The following is a 6,447-nucleotide window of genomic DNA, read 5'->3' as shown; positions in this document are numbered from 1 at the left end:
GAGTACTCAAAATAAAGACAAGACCAACATTCCTAAACTAGGTGAAGCAAATCCCTAGACTCCCATACGCTCATTCATGACTCCACCTGAAAATAGTCAACACTGCTTACCATTACGGTAAACAGGGCAAATCAAAACAAATAAGAAATACGGATTAGCAAAATATACTAAGTACGATAAGTGCAAGATAATGTAAACTCAATTTATTTGCAAACATGCTTTCAAAATCAATTCCAATAATTAATCCAATAAATTCCAAACTCATTATTCCAAAATCAATTTTAATGATTCAATAATCAAAATAATTAATAAAACCAATTCCTTTAAAAATCCAATTCCTTCATTATGAACCAATTTCTTTTAATCCAATTCCTCACCCAAGTGTGCACACCCCCCAAGCTAGTCTCCTTGTATTACAAGGCTATTCTTGAGGGAAGACCCGGTCATACAAAGTCCAAGGCCTTATCAATAAACCAAATCCGCATAGTGGGATTACCAACATGCTTATAAAACATTAATAATAATAATTCAACGGTTCAATAAATCCTTTTAATGAATAATAGTTCCAATATTATTCAAAATCCTTTTTATTAATTCCACATACTTTCAAAATCAAAACCTTTTAATTAGATACTTGAGAATAAAATCTCATATTAATAACTTTTCAAAATCAATAACTCTTCCTTGAAAAACCTTTTATTTAATTCAGCAAACCTTTTAAAATCAATTCCTTTATTTAAACACGATAAGTAATTCAAACCATTCAAAACATGATTTAAAAATCAATCATTCAAAATACTTTTATTTAAAAATTATAGCTTTGAAATAGGTATTTGTATTTTAGAAAACTAACCATGAAGAAGATAAAAGAATAGGATTAAAGAGAATTGAATTTTCGTTGGAAAGAATAGACAGAACTTGCAGAGGCCATAACTCCTTCAATATAACCCCGAATTGGGTGATTCTTGAGCCTAACCTCAAGTATTTTTTGAGAGGAACAATCTTCTGTGAAACATCAATACCCCAAAAACTGACCAAAAGTGCCCGAAAACTGGTTTCAAAGGTATACGGGATAATATTTGTATAAAAAGAGGAGAAGAAAAGTATGAAAAGGTTTAGGAAAAAGAAGAATAAGAGAGAAGAAGAGAATTGGGTTTTTGGTGTGAAGAATATGAGAGGTATGAAGGGGTATTTATAGGGTAGCTCATGCAAGAATTATGGCAAGAGAATGTGGGAAAAATTATGGTAAAAAGAATTAAGGAAATTACTTGGAGAAGTGAATAAAGAAATATGAAAACTTTTGATATCAAGATGATTAAGAATAATAGAATTTAGGATAGTGTATTTGTCATGAAAATAATATGGCAAAAGAGATTGCATGGGGAATAATCAAAGATGAAATAAGGTAGGAAAATAAGATGATCAAACCTTTGTGAGATGGAAAAATAAAATTAAGAAAAATAAGAGATTTTAAGGAAATAATTAAAAATACAATTTAACAAAATAAATCACCCAAAATCCAATCAAAGTGGCCGAAAATTTTTGAGCTTCCATAGCTCCAAATTTTCGGACCATATTAGTAGTGTTTAGGAAATTATTTTGCTAGATTTTAGGCTTAAAAATAATTGTGTAAATAATATATTTTGTATAAAATAATTAATTTGAAAAATACCAATTATTCACTAATTAATTTAACTAAGAAAAATCAGAATTTCTACTTAGAAAATCCGAATATCTTAGTTAATTAATTAGGGAAATTTGGCCCTTTTAAATTAAATAAGAAAATATAATTTTTTTATTAAAATATTCGAAATATATATAAATAATCCGGTTTTTAAAATAAATTAAATGGATAATAAATCCTATCCAAAATCCAAAATATTTACTAAGTTTTAAAATACTTTTGGCACCAAAATTCAAATATCATTTTGGCTCCAAAATTCAAATAGTAAAATAAATTACTAAAATACCCTTTTAAAAAAAATACTAATTAATACGTTTCAAAAATACGGGGTATTACACAGTCTTCTGTGAAACATCAAAACCCCAAAAACTGACCAGAAGTGTCCGAAAATTGGCTTCAAAGGATACGGGCTGATTTTCTTTTAGAAAAGAGGAAAAGAAAAGTAAGAAAAGGTTGAGGGAAAAGAAGAACAAGAGATAAGAAGAGAATTGGGTTTTGGTGTGAAGAATATGAGAGGTGTGAGGGGGTATTAATAGGCTCATGAATGAAAGAATTATGGTAGGAGAATATAGGAAGAATTATGATAAAAAGATTTAAGGAAATTACTTGGAAAAGAGAGCTAAAGAATTATGGAAAGTTTAATATTAAGGTGACTAAGAATAATTAATTTAAGGAAAGTGTGTTGTTATGAAAAATAATATGGCAAGAGGGATTACTTAGGGAATAATCAAGGAAAATATAAGGTAGGAAAGTAAGATGATCAAATATTAAGGGGATGGAGAAATAAAAATTAAGGAAAATAAGGGATTTTAAGGAGATAATTAAAAATACAATTTACCAAAATAAATCACCCAAAATCCAACCAAAGTGGCCAAAAATTTTGAGCTTCCATAGCTCCAAATATTTAGACCATATTAGTAGTGTTTGGAAATTATTTTGCTAGATTTTAGGCTTTTAAATAATTGTGTAAATAATATTTATTGTATAAAATAATTATTTAATAAAATACCAATTATTCACTAAATAAAATAACTAAGAAAATCAGATTTTCTACACATAGAAAATCCGAAAATCATAGTCATTAAATTAGGAATTTTTGGCCCTTTTAAACAAATAATAAAATATAATTTTATTTAATTAAAATATCAAATGGATAATAAATCTTATCCAAAATCTAAAAATAATAATTAGGTTTCAAAATACTTTTGGCGCCAAAATTCAAATATTATTTTGGCTCAAAAATTCAAATAGTAAAATAAATTACTTAAAATACCCATTTTAGAAAATACTAATTAATTAATTAATTAGAAAATATGTTTCAAAAATACGGGGTATTACAACTCTTCCCGCCGACCAGCCGCCCCTACACTGTAGCAACACACGCTACACGCAATCACCAATTTGCACCCATAATCACAACCCAAACACCCTCACGCACAACCCACAACACCAAACAACCACCATCACCACCAACCCAAAACTTTATAATTGAACAACCCATCACAACCACCATCACCACCAAAACAAACTTTATACCACCATCACCCGCACGCAAATCCCAATAGATTTTCAAAACAAGATACCAACAATCTATGGTGGTTGGTGGGCTTCGAACACGATCGTTGAAGGCGACCTTGAGGGAGTAGGCCAATTCCGTCCAACATGCTCCAACACTTTCAATTGTCTTTTTTCATGCCCTACAACTTATTCATCACTAAAATATAGCCACTGCAAGCATATACGTCACATTCATCATCACATTGCCACAAATGAATCACTCACACCAAGAGAACAAATCGAAAAAAGATGGTTTTTTTTGGTGGATTCTCGTACCAAGAGAATAAAAAACACGGTTGTTTTGTTTGGTTTGGTGGTTTCGTCTTGAGGTGAAGGTGAGGTGGTGGTGGTTTGGTTTTATTTGGTAGGGTGGCAGTTGAGGTGGTGACGGTTGGGAGGTGGCTAGGTGGGGAGGCGAGCAGGGGCTGCGAGGTGGGTTGTTGTGTGGTGCCGAAATTGGTGGCGCCGGTCGTTGCTACTTGTTGTTTTCGTTTTTGAGAAAAGAGGAGAGAGAAAGAGGAGGAGTGGGAAGGGAAAGTGAGAGAATTAAAAAAAAAAAAAAAAACTTTTTAACTTGTTTAACATGTTAAAGATCAAATGGATCTATTGGAGAATGTGGGGTATAAAGGTTGGATTTTTGAGAAAAAAAATGAAGGTTGGATTTTTGAGAAAAAAATGAAGGTTAGATTTTTTTAGATAAAAAAGTGCAAAGGTGGGATTTTTAATTTTCATTTTTCCAAAAAGAAAAATCATCTTTTTTTTTTAATTTTTTTTTATTTAAAGGAAGAAAATCATTTTGTTTTGGGTTTTTATATATAGTAACCCTGTATATTACACTTTTCTACGTGGTGCCCCAATATATATCACTTTCTATACTGTAATCCAAATATACATTTTGTTCCCATACGGTAACCTTGTCGTTATCCCGCCGTTAAAAATTCCATTGGTGGGCCCACTCTCTATTTATTAATATTTTTTTTATCGATTTGCGCATTGAAAAATGTTTCGTTAAAGGTTTTGAGGGCTATTTGAACTCTTAAGGGTCCAAATTGAGCTCAGATTTCGCAAAAAAATGACTTAAATGCCTTGTTTTGCTTCCCTACCTTGTAAAAAGTTCAAAAGAACTCTTATGAATAGTGTGATGCCTTTTTTACCCCTAAAACCCATTTATGTCATATTAACTTATTAAGTGCGTTTATGGCCTTTATGATTCCCATACTTGTTTCTCCTCTTTAATCTTCCTTCCCTTCCAACTTCCAACCTTTTCCTCTCTTTTAAACACCCTTTTTCTCTCTCCTTCCTCCTTTACTTCCCTACTCTCGTTCTCTCCTCTATTGAAGCGAATGAATCCTCCATTAAAGCGCCTGCTGATGGATAAAATCCACTTTGTTAGTATTTTCTTAAATTTAAAAAAAAAACAAAAAACATTCACGCACACGAACCCATCGAAATCACTCCCACTGTGTTTTACTTACCTCATCACCTAATTAGACATTTTTCTTTTGAAACGTTCTCCGTTAACTTTTAGTTGTAACATTTTAACTTTCACGCTTGTCAATGCATAATTTTGATCTTCCGTATCTCTGATTATAGACGTGTAAAAATTCTAAAGATTAAATATTTAAAACATATATATAGAGATGAATCTAATAAGATCCCACATGACTATTTTGCCCAACAAAAAAAAGTCAATAAAAATAAAGATCAGTCATAAAATGTGAATAGTGTATATATATTTTCAAGTGTTGCAAATAAAAGTGACGGAGGATATATATTATACCTCGCAACCCATATTACAACACAAAAAAGCTTACAACTAAAATATGAATAGTGTATATATATTTTTAAGTGTTACATTTCCGTATCTATGTAAGGCTATGATTGTCAACAATTTATTTCTTAGTATATACATTCATAAGCCTAGCCAATAATTTTTGGGTGTCATGACAAGCTATTACAACTCAATCATTTAAACTAATTATGTCGCGCGCATCGCGCGCGTAGGCTCCTCTAATATCAAGAAATGAGAAGGTATTGCGTGTGTACAAACGCACGAACTGTTTGGTGCGGGAGAGTTAGCTAATATATTTTACTCATTGGCTTATATGTTTTATATGTTGGCTGATATGGTTTTTTTTTATTGGCTAATATATTCCTTTTGTTGGCTGATATGTTTTATTTTCCTTTTGTTGGTTGATATTAGACATAATTTGGCTTATATGTTTCTTTAGTTGGCTGATATATTTATTTTGTTGGCTGATATATATATATTTTAATTGTTGACTTATATGTTTCATTTTATTGGCTACTATGTTTATTTTGTTGGCTTACCTGTTGTTTTGTTGGCTGATACACTTCATTTGTTTGCTGATACGCTTCATTTGTTGGCTGATATGTTCCTTCTGTTGGCTTATATGTATATATTTTTTGTTGGCTGATATACTCCTCTTGTTGGCTTATTCATTTGTTGGCTGATACGCTTCATTTGTTGGCTGATATGTTCCTTCTGTTGGCTTATATGTATCTTTTGTTGGCTGATATACTTCTCTTGTTGGCTTATACAGCTGATATACTCCTCTTGTTGGATTATATGTATCATTTGTTGGCTAATATGCATATGATATATTTTTGTTTGTGTTCTCTCTCCTGTTTCCCCTCTTCCTCTCTTTCTTTCTCTGTGTTTCAAGTGAGAATCCATTCTCATTAAGTCATTATCAACAAATAAAATCTTCATGCCATCACAAAATCCACTTACTGCTAACCGTTACTAATACAGGTTCTTTGGTTTTTGTAATCATTGGATTAACTTGGAGCAATATTCCACTATCTTATTCCATTAGTTGTGAATTTGTGATCATAGAAGTACACACATTATGAATGACCAACAAAAGGGGAAAATTAAATTTCCTTACTCTAACTTCATAATTTCCACCTAAATCCAAGATCTTTACTAGCTTCGAAGGCGAGAACATCAAACCATAATTGTAATGCAAATCAAACATACTCATAACTTTCTACAAGATCTAACCACTAGATTTGATACTCAAACGCAATAATAGCCACCATAATTGCCACCCAATTGCACCCCCAAATTCACACCACCTCCAACCAAAATCACACCACCTCCAACCAAAATTGCAGCCCAAACACCACCTCCAACCAAATCGCACCACCTAAAAATCGAACCATTTGAAATCGCAGCCCAA

This window comes from Chenopodium album, chromosome 18 (assembly GCF_948465745.1).
Source record: "Chenopodium album chromosome 18, dcCheAlbu1.1, whole genome shotgun sequence".
Taxonomy (NCBI): domain Eukaryota; kingdom Viridiplantae; phylum Streptophyta; class Magnoliopsida; order Caryophyllales; family Amaranthaceae; genus Chenopodium; species Chenopodium album.
This window is presented reverse-complemented; position numbering follows the sequence as displayed.